This window comes from Sturnus vulgaris, chromosome 15 (genome assembly GCF_052056855.1).
Source record: "Sturnus vulgaris isolate bStuVul1 chromosome 15, bStuVul1.hap1, whole genome shotgun sequence".
Classification (NCBI taxonomy): Eukaryota; Metazoa; Chordata; class Aves; order Passeriformes; family Sturnidae; genus Sturnus; species Sturnus vulgaris.
In genome coordinates this window covers 17,444,512-17,462,139 of record NC_142257.1, presented here as the reverse complement: position 1 = coordinate 17,462,139, position 17,628 = coordinate 17,444,512, and positions in this window count along the sequence as shown.

Here is a 17,628-nt window from a genome sequence, read left to right as displayed (position 1 = left end):
CCCTGCTACTGCTCTTGTCTCTGTCCCGTCCCCGTCCCAGCTATTGCCCCTGTCCCCGTCGTTTTCCCTCTCCCGTCCCAGCTACTGCTCTTGTCCCTTTCCCAGCTATTGCCCCTGTCCTTGTAGTTGTCCCTGTCCTAACTACTGCTCTTGTCTCTGTCCCTGTCCCATCCCTTTCCCAGCTATTGCCCCTGTCCCTGTCTTTGTCCCTGCCCCAGTCATTGTCCCTGTTCCAGCTACTGCCTTTGTTTCTGTCCCAGCACCTCTCCCTGCCCCGTCCCTGTCACAGCTACTGCCCTTGTCTCTGTCCGTGCTCCGTCCCTGTCCCTGTTCCAGCTGCTGCCACTGTGCCTGTACCCCTGTGCCTGTCCCTGTCCCTGCTGTTCCCAGCAGGGTCTGAGCAGCCTGAAGGTGGAAAGGACCCGGAGGCTGCGGGCCGTGCCCGTGGGGAGGGGTCCCGGCAGTGCCGCTGAGCGGGGCCGGACAGGGGTTAAACCAAGGAGGGACGGCGGGGTCAGGGTGGGGACAGTGGGGTCAGGGTGGGGACAGTGGGGTCAGGGTGGGGACGGGGGGCTCGGGGCGCAGCCTCAGCCTGCTCGGGGTTGGCAGCAGTGAGACCCGGGGTGCCTTGGCCCCACCAGGGACCCCTGGGCATGGCAGGGGCTGGGCTGGGCCCCACAGTCCCCCCACACCTTCCCTGCGGGGGCTGGACGGGACACCTGGCTGCTGACCGGGACCTTTGCACGGGCGCTGTCGCCTTGTGCTGATAACGGGACACGTGCGCAGGAGAAGGTCCAAGCACAGAGCCTGGGAAAGCAGTTACGGGTTTGCCCAGATAAAACAGGTCAAGGACGCAGTTTGGAGTGCTCAGTCACCGTCCCTGCCCCTGGCACATGATCGTGACTCACGGTGGTGGCCAGCGGCGAGGGGACAGCAGTGGCCACCTGTGCAGTGACGCTGTGCCCCGGGAAGGTGAGGTGGGCTTGGGGACAGTGGTGGCAATGTGGCTGGGGACAGTGGTGGTCCCCAGGGAGTGGAGCAGCAGGATCCTGCTCCTGTGCTGCCGTGCGTGCTGAAACCAGCTTCTTTTTCCCCCACCATCGATTAGTAGATCTAATCAGGCCAGCTTAATGCTGGGTCCCTAATGAGGCTCAACCAGGAAGAAATTATTTAAATTAGCTACATGACTTGGGCAAGAGAAAAACAGGATACACAGCTACCCCTGCTCTGTCTGAAGAGCTCAGCCAGCGCCTGAAGTGTATCCCGAATGAAACTTGTGGGCTGATGGGAGGTGTGGGAGATATTTGAGAGCCCTTCCAGGGCACCAAGAAGAGGCTGCAATTCCCTGGATGCCGGCAGTAAAGCACCATCATTCCCCAGCCTCATCTACCCCAGCCCTGCTGCCCTCCTCGCACAGAATCACAGAATCATTTAAGCTGGAGAAGCCCTCTGAGATCACTGAATTCAACCATTCCTCCAGCACTGGGCCACCATTAAACCATGTCCCCAAGTGCCACATCTACATGTGTATTACACCCCTCCAAGGATGGTGACCCCATCTGCTGTGGGCAGCCTGTTCCATTGCCTGAGCACCCCTCTGATGAAGAAATTTTCCTCAATATCCAGCCTAAACCTCCCCTGGTGCAACTTGAAACCATCCCCTCCTGTCCTGTCACTTGTTGCCTGGGAGAAAGAGGCCAACTCCCACCTTGCTACAGTCTCCTTTCAGGGGGCTGTAGAGTGGGAGAAGGTCCCCCCTGAGCTTTCTTTTGTCCAGGCTGAGACCCCCGAGCCCCCTCAGCACCAGAGCTGTGCTTCAGACCCTTCCCCAGCTCCATTTCCTTCTCTGGCATGCTGCAGCACCCCAACATCTGGCAGAGCCTCCCAGAAGGAAGTTTGCTCCACAGAATGGAGAAAAAACAACCAACCAACAAAAAAAAATTCCTCTGGATCATTTGGTGCCACACCACGTGGCTCATTCGAAGGGTGTGAGGAAGAGGAGGGCTGGCATGCAGGGGCCAGGGGGAGGCACTGCTCACATGGGCACGATGAGGCTGCTGCTCCAGTGCCCTGCAGCTGCAGACAATTCCGTCCTGCTCAGTTTCCTCACCCTACAATGTCATTTCCATGTGCCTTTGGAAATGAAACTGCCCAGCCAGGACCTCCCAGCAGAAGCAATATAAATTGTTCTGCTGAGCAACACTGAACTTGTCCTGGTTCTTGACTCCAGTGCCAATGGGCACACGCTGTTGTCCTGTTAAACATTAACTGGGAAAGCAGCTTGAAAAACATTGCTTGGCTTCATTAAAATCTTCAAATGACACTTGATGCTTACATATCCTTATGAGCAGTTTGCACATACTTTAAATACTAACGCAGGGCAGGCTTTATGGCTCTTATGACTGTTCCAGCAAAAATTATACATTAATTTCTAGGTGCAACTGTCTTTACCCTGGGAACAAGGCGGGTAGGGAATTCCATACAACAAATTGGGGTTTAGCTCCTACAAAGAGAAGACAAGCCAGCTCTCCCCTGGAAAAAGGAGAGGCAGGACACTGAGCAAGGATATGTGGAAGGTACATTCACCCAGTTCCATCAGATGTGTTAGCACATCCCCAGAAGCCACCTGAGAGGTGTGGGAGAGCCCTGGAGGTGTTACACACGTTGGGCTGATGGGTTCCCATGAGCTCCCATGCAGGCTTCACTGCCATGTGTGCTGTGGCTGCAGCTGAGGGCAGGGAACTCCTGAGACACAGGAAGGGAGTTGTTTGGAAATGGTGTCTGAGGACAGACCAGGTTTTGCACCCTTTGCATTTCTACTGGAGTTTTTTTTCCTTTCCTTTCTTCTATTCCCTAACATGACCCACCGTTATTAGCAGATGTGGGAAGGGAGGTGTGAATCCTGTTTACTGGGAAGCCTGTGCTGCCTGGAAACTCTGGTTTAGCAACATTTATCTCCCCCCAGCCTTCCTCATGCCTGGCAAACTCAGCGGCTCTATAATCAAAGCTTTTGTCTTTGTTGTTTACTTTTTTTCTTTCTTATTGCTTGAGCAGCACCAGCCAGAGGGAAGGAATTGACCTTGCCAAGGACGAGGGCAGGAGCTGGACCTAGACAGCACAACAGGCTGTGGAGAGCAGGTGAACAGGAACAGCAGAGTCCAAGGCCACTGTGGTGGCTGCTTGCCCCATTCCTGCTGATTTCACACCTCTTTCCACACAGTAATCTGGTAAAGCCCGTTGCAAGAGCCTTGTGAAACACCTCACTGTCTTTGCAAGAGGGTCCTGTGAGACTACACAGGTTACAGGCAGGGCTGGCTTTGTTGGTGATTGGTTTTGGTGGAGGTGTCTGCAGGGCAGAAGGGATCAGGCAGGAGATGTCCCTGTCCTTGTCTCTGTGACAGTGCCAGCTGAAGGCATCCTGCTCCATCCCCACACTCCCACCAGCCTGTGCCTTCCTTCCTACTGCATGCCAGTGCCTCCACAAAAATACTGTTTAGGACCTTGTGAGTATATCCAGGATCAATGTAACACCTCAAAAGGAAAATGCTGCCCGGGACAATAAAATCCCTGGATTTGCACTCTCTGTGCTGAAATCCCGAGCCTTGCCTGGGACAAAGGTCTTTCTTACCCATCACCTTCACTACTGTGAAATTTTCCTAACTTGCTTGATCAAAATTAATGGTTTGAAAGTTCAGATCCGCAGTGATCTCTGGCACAGATCTGTTGAGCAGATTCAATGTCCCTTTGCATGTGTCCAAGCTCACCTGGGTGAACCCCTGCACTCTGAAAACTGGCTCTGTATGAGAAAAGTGGTGGCTGTTCTTCCCTCCTTACTCAGGACGAGCTCTGCTGTGCCTCCCACTGATTTACAAAACCCTCCAAGTGCTCCTGGTCTCAGCTGTGCTGTCTGCAGGTGAAATGGAGTTTTACTGGCAGTACCTCCCTCTCTGCCCTCCCCTCTTCACAGGGCTGGGAAGCTCCTGAGCCCAAACCCTGTGCAGGATGGTCCTGAAGCTGATCTGCTCTTCTGCTCAAAGGTCTCAGGGCTTTGGTGCTGGGTCGTTCTGAAGGTTTGGGTTTCTGCTCTTCATAACACTCAGCGTCCTTTGATCTTTGCATGCTTCATCCTTATGTCTCACTCCCACTCAGTAAAGTAAGGTTTGTGCTGGTAGATAAGATAGGAAGGCTGTTATATTTGGGTATGGGGAAACAAAACTTCGTCAAAAGCCAGGCTGAGCATGAACAGAAAGAGAAGAGATCACCTGGCAAGATCCAAGGCTCAAGGACCCCCTAACAAGGGTGTCTGTGCAGGGCATGAGAATGTGTCACTGAAATGGGAACACAGAATCATGAAATGGTTTGGATTGAACGCAGAATTAAAGCTCATCTCGTTCCTCTCCCCTGCCATTGCTCTCCTCCTGCTGTACCAGGCTAAGAGAGGCTTGGGATGTATCTCAAATCCAGGGATGCTCCCTGCACTCCAGTGTGGCTGGTAGAATGGGATGTGCTCCGCTGAATTTATGGCTCTCAGTGCTGTTTAGCTGGCACTGAGCAGGCTCCTGTGCTTGCCATGGGGGTCACTTCCCTGACTGTATATTAGAGTCTAGTGCCTGTTAGTGGCTGCTTTTTGCTTTCACTGCTGCTCTAGTGCTTATCACCTCTCTGGATCGTGCCTGGGAACACTGATAACAGCCGTGGTGATGGGGCTGGGCTGGCAGGTGGCCAGGGCAGAGCTGCTGTGTCTGTCCTGGACAGGCTGGCACTCCAGTCTGAACCTGAGCTGGAGGGACTGAGACGTGAGGGTGAGCCCAAAACGGAGCACAGATCCACCTGCAGGCTGTGGAGGAGCCCATGGGGGATGCCTGGAGGAGAAAAGCCCCTGTGGGGCTTGTGCTGGAGTGGGTTTGCTACAGGATCTGTGACCCCTTGGGAGATCCAAGCTGGAGCAGTTGGTGAGGAATTGCAGCCTGTGGGAAGGACCCACGCTGGAGAAATTCAGGGAGGTCTCCAGGGGTTGGACCCCAGTCTGGAGCAGGGGCAGCAGAGATTCCCTGCAGCCCATGGTGGGGCAGCTGTGTCCTGGTGCCTGTGGAGGACTGGGATGTGCCCACGCTCATGGGGACTCTGGCAGGAGCCCCTCGGTGAAGCCAGGCTGGGGACAGAGGCAGGAGTTCAGTGCAATGTTAAATCAGCTAACCTGGCCCAAGAGGATCCAGTACGGAGATTGCAATGGATCTGTAAATTGTTGTAAGCCATGATTTGAGTTGTGTGTTTCAGGAATTACTATAACAGGCACCGTTCAACCAAAACACAGGAGAAGCCTCCCAAGAAGCTGCTGCAAGGCAGCAGTGACCTGACCTGAGCTGCCTTTGGTGCCCATAACTCCCCCCTACCCAGCCCCTCTGCTGCCCTGAGTGACCACCAGGGAGCTCAGTCATGGACTAGATGAATTCAATATTTTTTTGATGCTTTATAAACATTTTCGAGATTGGTCCATAGACTAAAAGAATGATATCTGTGTGTTATATCAAAGAATGGGAAGGGGGGTGGTGAGTATTGAAGTTGTACTGAATAGTGTGGGAGACCAGGAATGGTGTACATGGTATGGAATATGAGGTGGAATGTGCTGGGTTTGGCTGCAGTAGAGTTATTTTCTTCCCAGTGGCTGCTGTGTGCTGAACACAGGGTTGATAATATAGAGATGTTTTTGTTATTGCTGAGCAGGGCTTGCACAGAGCCAAGGCCTTTTCTGCTTCTCATGCTGCCTTGCTGCCAGGGAAGTTGGGTTTGTGGTGGAGGTGGAGAGGAGACACAGGCAGCACAGGTGCTGAGGGATATTCCATATCCCATATTCCAATTCCATGTTCCGTTTGGGGTGGCCTGGGTGGCCACTGCAGAGTGGGATGTGCATGGAGGATGGCTCCTGTCCATGTGGATGCAGTGCTCCACAGGCAGGTCAGGGGAGGGGAGGTGGTGCAGGATGAGGATTCAGCAGGGGTTTAGCTGCATGATGGCTGGGGAGGGGGACAGATGAGGTTGCACAGAGGGAATTGTATCTTAATGCTTGCAGTTTTCTGCTGCCAGTAGGCAAAACACCACCCTTACAGGAAAGATGGGGAAAGATTATTTACAAGAGCATGTAGTGACAAAACAAGGGGGAGTGGGCTCAGATTCAGGAAAATTAGATTTAGATTAGATATTAGGAAAATATTCTTCTCTGTGAGGGTGGTGAGGCCCTGGCACAGGGTGCTCAGAGAAGCTGTGATTCCTGGAAGTGCTCAAGGCCAGGTTGGAGGGGGCTTGGAGCAGCCTGGGATAGTGGAAGGTGTCCCTGCCCGTGGCAGGGGAGTGGAACTGGATGATTTTCAAGGTCCCCTTCCAATCAAAACCATTCTAAGATTCTATGACCCTTTAGAGCAGACAGCTGCAGGTGTCCTGTGGTACCCAGGAGCCCTTGGCTCCCACAAAGCAGATTGAAGAGCTTTGGAGAGAAGGCAAAAACATTAATGCTTTCATAACAGTGCCTTATGCTTCCTACAAAGAATTTTATCCCAAGAATGCCAAGTGTTTTGCAAGATCTTAAATAATTAAGCCTTAGAGCAGTGCCACACAAGACAGAAATATCTCCCTCCCTCCTCAAATTCATCTGTCTGGGATGGCCACGCTGGGAACCAATGGGCAGGAAAGGAAAGGAACAATTACCAAAGCCCCACTGCTCAACCTGCTCAGAGGAAATCCTGAGCTGGGGTTTCCCTGGGACACCCCCAGTGCTGCAGGGGGGATATGAGGCTGTTCAACAGCAGTTCTCTTCAGACCTTCATTTTGTTCAGGGTTTTGCTGGATTGATCCCGGGTTTTGGCCCTGGTCCTGGAAGAGCTGGGCATGGCCATTACCTGGAGAACAGTCCTCCTCTGTCCAGGGCTCTAAACTGCATGACTGAGTTGCCTTAAGCCCTGTGACTGATGCTGGAAGCTCCCTGTGTCATTAATTGAGGGATTTGGACTCAAGCAATCCCAGACTCCACAGAACATCCCCTTGATCCTCCTCCAGCCCTTCTGCTGGCACTGCCCCACAGCCAGCCCTGACCCAGGGGACCTGCTGAAATCAGACCCTTGTGGAATTGTACCCTGGCCACTGGCAGGGCCCTTCCCTTGCCCTTGTGAATCCCATTCCTGTGCTCTACATCCCATGGGACAGCATGTAGGGATTGTTCTTTGTAATTAAGGGCTGTGCCAGCCCCTTCCCAGCCAGCCCCCACTGCTGCAGACTGACCTTATTGCCTCAGCAGCAATTTGGCAACTCGAGGGCTCAGGAAAAGCCCACCTCTGTTCTTTGTAGGTGTTTAGGTTTGTTTCCAGCACTGGCTTTCCCCCTCCCAGCAGCAGGACCCAGGTAATTTCAGCCTTGTCTGTGCTGGAGGGATTTGGCACAGCAGCTTCTGTGCTTGAATTCCCCTTTTTTGGTGGGAACAGCATCACTGCTGTGTTGCCACACAGCTCTAGAAAAACCTCCTGCTGCTTAAGACAGGCACAGAAAGGTGATGGAGGGAGGGAGGTGAAGTCTGAAATCACTTTAGGTTGTGTTCTAAGTAGCAGCTGAGCTTTGCATCTGCTGCTCCAGTCCTGTGGTTCCAAGCTAGGAGGGCTCTGGAGTTTAAACTCCCCAAGAAGGAATTTGGATGTGCAATCCTGGCAGCATCCCAGAGCTGCAGGACCCCTGTGTCCCTGCTGGGACAGGTAAGGGGACAGGCCAGCTCTGCAGCAATGCACTGGCACCCTCTAATGACACAGTTATGAATATTCAGGGAGACCGGGGTCGCTCCTGCAGCCCGTCCTGCCGTGCTGGAGCTGCTCTGCTCACAGCTCTTCTGGAGCCTTTGGTGGGGCAGGGCTCCCTCTTCCCCACCTGCTCTGCTCCAAATCCACAGCTCAGCTCCCCTTTGGCGCTGCAGATTCCCAGGGAGGCAGCAGGGAGGGTTTGTGGCTGTGCCAGGTGAGCTCCAGTGAGAACTCTGCTCCCATCCCTCAGCCCCAGCAGCAAAGCCAGCTGTGGTTGCCCCTGCACCACTGCCACAGGAGGGCTGGTGAGCCAGTGGCCACGTCCTGTAAGCCTAATTTTGGCCACCCTGCCCAGGCTGGCTCAGGGAGCCCCTTTATTGCCATTTGTGCTGCCTCAGAGACACTGGCACAGTTTGCCAGCTTGCTCCGATCTCTCCTTTCCAGCCCACTCTGTGGCAAAGCCAGAGAATGTGTCACTGAAATGGGATCACAGAATCATGGAATGGTTTGGATTGAAAGCAGAATTAAAGCTCATCTCGTTCCACTCCCCTGCCATGGCAGGGACACCAGGTTGCTCCAAGCCCTCTCCAGTGTGACCTTGAACACTTCCAGGGATGGGGCAACCACAGCTTCTCTGGTCCTCACTACCCTCACAGGGGAGAATTTTCCCCAGTATCTAATCTAAATTTCTCCTCTCTTAGTTTAGAACCATCCCCCCATGTCCCATCACTCTGTGCCTGTGTGAAAAGTCACTCTCCTTTTTTGTAACCCCCTTAAGTACTGGAAGGTGACAATGAGGCCTCAGCTCAACTTCACCCCACCTGATGAGGACCTGAGCTGCACAATTGTCTTCTTGGTGACATTGTCCCATGGCCAGGACTCTGGGTGGGCTTCAGACATGCACAGCAGGGCACTGGAGGATCCTCTCCAGCTGCCCCAGCCCCACCTAGACCCTGCTGCCTGACTCTGGGAGCCCAGTGGAATTCCATCTGCTCAGCAAGGAGGCTTCAGCCATGCTCAGCATCTCACAGGACCTGATGGCAGAGCCTGACACAGGCTGATGGCAAACACACCAGCTCTTCCCTGGATGTTCTGTTGCCTGACAGAAAGTTTTGGTGCTCTGGAATTGGGGTTGGCCATCAGTCCCAGTGTTGCCCTGCCAAACTCATGACCAAAGGGAAAAAGGGTGGGGAAAGGCCCTAGCAAAACCAGGATTGTGGATCCTTGTACAAACAGGCCAGTGGGATCTTGAAAAGTGAATCAACAGCCTGAGCAGGGCTGGGCCAAGAGCTGCCAGGACAAGCTCCCAGCTTTGTCTGCTGTGACAGACATGAGGACTGAGCTCTGCTCCATGAGCCAGGGCACCTCTCCTCTCCTGCAGGAGCTGCCCAGTGCTGTCATCCTCCCAGAGGTGCCCAGAAACCTCTCCCCTCGAGAGTGGATGCTTGTGGGGAGGCTGGGCAAGGCTTTGGGGACTCAATCCTAACAGGAGCAGATGGGATGGGAATGGGGATGAGAGAGGAACAGAATGGGTATGGGATGGGGTTAGGGATAGGAAAGAGGATGTGGAAAGAGAGAAGTGGGATGGGAATGGGGTGGGGATGAAAGGGGTGGGGACTGAGTGGGGTTAGATGGGGTGGGGAAAGGGATGAGATAAAGATGGGGAGTGGGATCAGGATGGGGAGGAAAAGGGGAAGGGGGTGGGAAAGAGGTGAAGAGGGGAAGAAATAGGGTTGAGATAGAGCCTAATAGACAGGGCTGAGGAATGGAGCTGTGCTAGAGCTGGGGAGAAGAAAGGGATGGGAAAGGGGAAAGGAGAGAATCAGCTCTTGTTCAGACAGCACACGTTCAGGCAGCAGCTCACGCTAGCTCAGCCACTCAGCCACAGCAGCTTTGAGAGCACTGAATGCCTTTCTCTTCTGCTGCTGTCCCAGGGGGCTGTGCTGCTCCAGCAGCCAACTGTACCAGCAGGTTTTTATTTTACATTTATTTTCCTAATGGCTTGGGTGGCCTGAAAACTTGAGAAGTGAATTGTGACTGCTCAAGATTGGGTAAAAATCCACACAATGGCTGTGCACTGCAGTGTGGCACCAGGGATGAGTCACTGAAATTGCAATTAGGAAAGAAAATAACAGTGGGTTTACAAGCTCCTTTCCAGGAGCATTGCCTTTCTCTGGAATTACAATGGTTCCTTAGAGTGGTTTAGGAGACATTGCTCATGTCAAAATGTACATAGAAGTGGAGGAAGTGGTAGCTGATGTAAAACAGTTTAACAGTGAAGGGAGGGAGGAAAAACAGCTTTAATGTTCACAGTGACAGCATGGGTGCTTTGGGAGGAGCTGTGGGGTGAGCAGAGAAAACCACAGCAAATCCCAGGGATGTGGGACAGTGGAGTTGTGCCCTGACATGGAGCTCAAGGTGATGCAGGTGGTGTGGGCAGAAAGAACACACAGGGAAGGAGGCCCTGGGAGTGACAGGGGCTCCACAGGTGTCCCCTCCTCAGCTTGCAGGACCTTGCTGGAGAGAACCTCCCAGCAGAGTGCAGCAAACAAGGAAGATCCAAGGAAGAAATCACCCTTGGATTGCTGGAGTCCTGGAAAGCAAAAGTCAATCTTTTGTTTGTCTCCCAATAGCTTTATTTTGTCTTTTCTCTGAAAGGTACAGACTGCTCTGCAGTGAGCAGGAGTGTAAAGCACTGAGCAAAGAAACTCCATTGGGAACGGGCACTGATAAAATCTTCATGGCCTTGCACCAGCATCAGGTGTCAGTGAGTCCTGGGGAGAGGCTGACCACAGCCCTCCAGTCCACATGGTGCCAGCAGCACTTCTGCCTTCTGTTCCCTCTTTTTCCAGCTGCCCCAGCTCCAGGAGGAAAGGCCAGCAGCTCCTGGGGGCTCAGCCTGGCTCGGGCACAGGAACTCTGTGTGCATCCATCAGGCTTGGCTTCACCCCGAGGTCAGCAACTGCACAAGAAACTGCAAAACCAGGGCCTAGGGGATCCCAACCATCACCTCCACCCACCCCAGTGCAGAGACACAGCTGTGCCACCCACCCCAGTGCAGAGACACAGCTGTGCCACCCACCCCGGGACCAGGGCAGGGGAGAGCTGCTCCTCACCCTCTCCAGGCCAGCTCTCGCCTGTGGGCTCTGAACAGCCCTCATCTGCTTGGACTGCCATGTTTTTAATTACTTTAATTAAACACAGAGATGATCCAAGGTGGAGACCAGACAGATAGTGCTGCTGCAGTTGGGAAGCAGAGCCCTGCCTGCTGCTGTGACTGCTCTCCTGCACTGTCACTGTCCCCAAAGTGACAGGACACGACTCTAAGAGGGAGCCAGCAGCCCATGTGCCTTTTTCCTGTGCCCCAATGCTCCTGAGCAGCCACACAGTCAGTCCAAGATGTTGTTAGTCCTGTCAGTCCCAGGACTCCCAGGAGTGAGACCTGGTCCCTTGTTGCAGCCTGGCTTCTTGGGGAGCAAGGCAAAGGTGCTTGGTCTCTTCAGCTTCATTGACACGAGGAAAGACTCAGTCCTGGCCAGCACAGGCTGAGATTCTGGGAACAGCTGCCTTTTGGCTTTGGGAGGTGAAAACACAGAGGGTCTACAGCTGGTTAGACAGGTTTGGGCTAAAACCATCCTGTCTGGCTGCTGAGCACTGCTGGAGACTGGAGTGTCAGATGCCTCATCCTGAAGGTCGTGAGTGAGGCAGGGACTGTAGACTTGAGAATCCTGAAGGGAAGGAGGGTGAAAAGCAAGGGCACAACCCTGAACTTTCTGAGAGCAGACTTCAGCCTCTTCATAGGTCTGGCTGCAAGAGTCCCACTGGATAAGGTAGAGAAGTACCCAAAGCCTGCAGGAAAGCAAACATCACTCTTGTCTTTATGAAGGGCAAGAAGGAGCATCCAGGGAACTACAGGCTGGTCTGCCTCACCTCCATCCCTGGAATGGGAACAGCTAATCCTGGATATCATTTCCAGGCATAGGAAGAACAAAAAAATCATCACTGTTTGATTTCCCACGTGGAAAGTTACACCTGGAGTGCTGTGCCCAGTGCTGGTCTTTCCCAGCACAAAGAGAGACTGGAGAACCTGGAGACAGTCCAGTGGAGCACCATGTCTCATGAGAGAGCTGGGACTGTCCAACCTGGAGAAGGGGAGGCTCGGGGGGACCTTACCTGTGTGTATAAATACCTGAAGGGAGGGTGGAAAGAGGAAGGATCCAGGCTCTGGTCAGTGGTGCCCAGTGACAGGACAAGAGACAATGGGCACAAAGGGAAGCACTGGGGGATCCCTCTCAGTACCCGGGAATGATGGAGTCTCCATCCTTGGACATCCATTCAAAGCCACCTGGACAAAGTCACGGTCAAGGGGCTCTCATGGTTGAGCGGGGTCACACCTGGTGGTCTGCAAGGGTCCCTTCAACCCAGGGACCCAGAATCACCCGCTCTGTAGGTGTGTGATTCTGTGATGTGGCACAGAAATGCCAGGGGGAGCTTTGGGGCAGGTGGGACAAGGTGGGCTGGAGCAGGAGCTGCCAGGTGTCCATGCAAAGGACAGACAACCTTCAGAGGTTCCCAGCTGTCCCTGGAGGTGGCACAGTCACAGAGCTGCTCAATTTGCTGGTTTTGGTGTTGAGCCAGGACACAAATGTGTGTTTCTTCTGTCACACTATGAGCATTCACCACACGGACATCAAAGGGTGTCCTGTCTCCATCACCTGCCTGACACCTGGACAATGAACACCAGGACTGAGCAAAGAGCAAGGTCAGAGCAGCACAGTTTGCAGAATAAGCTGTTTTATTGTATAAGCCAGAAGAAATGCTAAGTACTTTAACAACTGCTTTAGCCTATATTTAAACAGCTACACAGCTCCTTTGAATTTTCAAAAACTGCTGTGAGCTGAGCTACTCCTGTGGGACACAGGGAGTTTGTTGAGCTGGCTGAAAGACAAATTAGAGGTCAGCTTCGGGCAACTTTGTTTCGCAGGCCTGGGCTGGTACTTCACACACAAACACACATTTCATGTGAGCATCTCATCTGAGTGCCAGCAGCAGCGCACACAGAAATGAAGCATTGTCAGCCTTGCCCCTAATTTATGAGGCTTTCAGGCAGCCAATTTCTTCCTGCAGAATGAAAGCTCCTGGCAGAGCAAAGGCGGGCAGGAAGGGTCACTCCTCCTTTTGCTGTCAAACCAGCCCGCAGTAATGTGTGACACACAGGTGACAGCTCTGCACCCGCCTGAGCGGCGGCTTGGGTGGCCACTGCCACCTAGGGGGGCTGAGCTGGGGAGGTGAGGACATTTCCCCGAGGGATTGGGATGAGAGAGGAGGGATGTGCACAGGGATTGTGCGGTTCAAACGTGTGCAGCCCACGCGTGGGGGTGAGTGAAGGGGCTGGGGGGGTCACTGTGCCTGGCTGCAGCCCCTCTGTGCCCTTCTGCCCTGCTCCATCCCACCAGCGCACCTCCAACATCTGCCCAGGGTCTGCAGGATCCCAGACTGGGGGAATATTCCCCCTTAGCCTCACTTCTGCTTTGCATTTCCTCTTTCTGCCCCTCTTGTGGAGCAGAGCAGGAAGAGTCACTGTAGATGTGCCAGGGGAGCTGAGTGGCACAAGCTCATCATTAAAATTCCTCTTTCACGCTTAAGGAAATGTCCAGCCTGGATTTGGATCCAGCTGTGGACATGGCAGATATTTTCTGTCATATTCCCCTTCTCTGTCCCCCAGCAGTTAAAGCTGCTATGCAGGTATTTCTAAGATGCTTTTTTTCTAAGGAAAATACGATGGCACTGTAAGGTATTTTATAGCAATTAAATAGAGCAGTGAGTTGCAGAAGGAGTTTCGGGAGAAGCAGTGTTATAAAACCATTTTTCTGCGGTGCCTCTGGGGCTCGTACCTCGGCTGAACCGCCACTGCAGCCTTTCCGTGCTGGGGGAGCAGCTTTGGGGGTCGTTCTGCCCGGCCACAGGGGAACTGCATCACCCTGAGATCTCACACTTCAAGTTTTTACTCAGATTGGCTGAAATACAAACGCTGCTGGGAAGAACGGGGACCGTGAGAGTGGCCGAGCATCCTCAGGCAGGCGGGTCTGGATGGGGCCGGGCAGGACGGATGAGCTGACACGTGGGCAGCAAACTAGGCCAAGTGCTCAGCTCCAGGGCTGTCCTGGCAGGGATGCAGCAGCCATGGAATCAGCGACACGCCGAGGGCTCTGCTGCAGGACCTGGCAGGGAAACGGGATGGGAAACGCCTGTGAGTGACACAGCAGCGACTGTCCTGCCATCCCCACAGATGCCCCAGGGAATATCCCAGGGGATATCGGGCAGAAGGGAGAGGAGGAAATCCCAACCACGGCACCAGAGTTACCACCAGAGGGCACTTAAATATTGCTCTTGCTGAATGGTGTTTCCTAGCTAGACGCCAGCTCCGGATTGCCTGACAATGCACATCTAAGCCTGAGTCATTGCTGGCACCGAAAGCAAAGGAAAGCACTCAAAAGGCATTTGAGAAGTCATGCATGAATGGGAGTTTACTAGCAGGGCACAGAGGATTGAACGTTTCTTTCAGACCCTTTCAGAGGGGTCTGCCAAGGGGTCTCCACCCTGCTGAGTCCAGCGAGGTGAGCAGTGCATCACCAGAGCCTGGCCCGTGTGGTACCCACAGGGCAGTGAACACTGCTCGCCCTCCCTCTGCTCGCTGCAGATGTGTCCTGTCTGCTCCTCGGGGCGAGTGCTGACACAAGAGTCGCAGCCCTGGCAGATCCTGGCTCAGCACCTGCTGTGCTGCTCACCTGGAGCATCTGTGCCCTGCTTTGTATTCCAGAGCCGGGCAGAGATGGGAACATTATGTGTCTGCTGGGAAAATTTGCAGGGAATGGGTAAGGAAGGAACTGTGTAGGATTTGAGTGGGTGCCAAATAAAGGCTGCAGGAGTGAAGACAGCCATGGACTGCAGGTGTGAGGGCAGCCAGGTAATGAAGATGGAGAATCACTTCACGAGGATGGAGGAGAACAACTTTCAAGCCTCAGCACCCTGTGCATGACCCAGGATGTCTCAGAGAGGCACCCCGGGGCTCAGGGTAGGATGTGGGGACTTATCCAGGGGCAGGTGCAGGTCTTGGTGCCATGCTTGGAGATCTGCTCTGAGCACAAAGAGCTTCATGAGGACCCTGGGACCAAAGCAATGAGAGCTGGGGGTGCTGCAGGTGTAGGTGATGGAGAACTGAAGGAGGGTGGCCTCTAGGGAGGAAAAGCTGACTGCAGGCAACAGAAAGCTTGTGCTGTGTTGGTAATGTTAGTGACCCCTGCAAATACCTAGAGAAAATGGGTTTAACCCTGCAGGGAGAAAAGGGGCCCCAAGGCCTCACAGGAGGATCCCTGTGCCCTGAGAATCTCACCTGGGTGAGCCCAGGGTGGTGGGAGGACAGGGACAAGGCTTGCTTTATGATGTGGCATCTCCCAGCACCTCCTGGGATCATCTTCCTGCTAATTCTCCTGCCTTTGGGGTAGCCAGAGGCCCATGCTGGGCTTTGTAGCAGGGTTTCTCAGGATGAGCAATATGAATGCTCTGTCCTTGGGAATTGCTTCCAGGGGACATGGGAGAGCAGTCTGGGGAGCCCTGTGTGCTGCAGCATGTGAGACCTTCTGACTGGGTGGGATATGGGAAGAGGAGTGATGGTGTGTGGGGCAATGGGGTCCCCATCTATGGGATTCTCCCATCACAACCTGCCTGGCAGTGCCTTCCTCACTCCAGCCCGGGCTACTGCCTGTGCCAGGATTGGGTTCCCTCATCTCTTAGCTGATAATTTGCAATTATCACTAATTAGTGTCTCTTTGACAGTGCCTTGTCTCTGCTTTGCCCTGCCTTGTCCTTGCCCCATCACGCTGTGTGCTGTGTCCATTTCCTCCTGAGGCACCTCCACTGGTCTGGGCACTGAACTCAGAGGGTGAATTTGGGGCTCCAACCTGCTGTCCTGGAGGACCTGCCCACAGGGGCTTCAATTTTGGGAGTGTCTGGTGCTTCCCTGCTTTGCTCCAGGTGTGCTGCCCAGGCAGTTGTGGTTGCTCCCCAGAAGTAGATATTGATATTATGGGGTCTCTTTGACCACTGCAGGCAGAACAGAACTGTGGGGGCAGCCCTGCCCTTTCCCAGCCCCCCAGAGCCATCCCAAGCCCTGTCAGGGAGCTGAAGCCATAAGGCACAGAGTGGCTGGCACTGCCTGTCCCTGCTCCTGGCTCTGCAGGTCCTCAGGGTGTTAAATCCTGCTGGGAATTGGTACAAGAGAGGTTTCAGCAGACAGGAACATTTACAGCTGTCCTCTCCTCTGGAAGAATGATCTGGGATGGCAGTGAGAGGGACAGGGTGCTCCTGGGAGAGATGCCCTGCTTCCCTGGAAGCAAGCCCAGGAGAGGCAGAGAGGAACCCTCAGCCAGGAAGGATGTAAAAAACCACAGTGAAAATTGTACATCAGAGAATCACAGAACATGCTGAGTTGGAAGGGACCCACAAGGATCATTAAATCCAACTCCTGGCCTTGCACAGGACACACCAACAATGCCACCCTGTGCCTGACAGCGTTGTCCCAGAGCTCCTTGAGCTCTGACCATTGCCCTGGGGAGCCTGTTCAGTGCCCCACCACCCCAGGGGAGAAGAACCTGGTTTTTTGAATGCCAATGCAACCCCTAGAGAATTGTCCACTAAACCCACAGAATTTTATAGCTGATTAATAGGCTGCACAGGAAAGTATTATCACCTCCACCTCCCGAGGCTTGGAGCCTGATTGCATCAAACATAAATCTTGTAAATGGATTTGTACTTTTCTCTGGCGTTTATTTAAAAAAAGGAGCATTTTATTTAATCTCACAGCCATTCAATGTGTCAGGGAGAGGTGGAAGCTCTGGGCAGAATTAAATTGCATTGCATTTGGGCTGGGGTCATTTTGATGGTCTGAAGCTTTGGCAGCACGTGTGGTCTTCATGCACAGATGAGAAACCTCTGTGCCAGCCAAAAGCAGCTGGGAAAAAAAAGGAAGGCCCCGTTCCTGTCAGGAGGTTCTGGCAAACCAGGCTCAGGGAAGGTGTGGTGATGGTTTTATTGGGATGTTTTTGGGCTGGGACACAACTTCGGTGAATCTTTACACTCAGGGTTTTCTTTATGTGGCTGGAAGAAGAGCTCAGGACTGCCCAGGAACTGCTAAAATCCCCAAATCCTTTGTGCTTGGCTGGATTAGAGACCTGAAAAGCTCTGATATGTATTTTTTCAATACTCACAACAGTGTGGTTTGGTGCTTAGTAAATAGCTGTTTGACAGCAGAACTCACAGCAGTTGGCTTCACTCATCCTTTAGAGATGCTGAAATTGGAGAAAAAGATTTAAAAGGCAGAAAAAGGAAAAAGATTAAAGAAAAGCTGAAAGGAGGCAGAGTCAGAAAAACACAGGCACCTTAGGAGAGCCAAATCCAGCTGTTAAAGGTCAGGAGGTGAGGGCAGGGAACCCTGCAGCTTGTCAGGGGTTGGAGGCAAGACCTGCTGGTCATCTCTTCCCTTCTCTGATGGGAAACCAAACCTTTCCTCTCCTCTCCACATCTTCCTGGGGCACCCTGTGCTCAGGTTAGGAGTGCTGGCTTTGCACGTGGCTTGCTCAGGATTATCTACTAAAACAGTGGAAAATCAGCTTTTTAACTAATTTCAAAGCTGTTTAAGCCAAACGTTCCTGTGGGGACATTAGGTGAGAATCACCACATTGTTTTGAGCAGGAAATCACCTTTTGTAGTATAGACAGAGAAGCATTTTGTAGGGAGGTTTCTTTGTCAGATACTGGGACATGGCTCCACCCTGGGAAAATGGGCTGCCAGC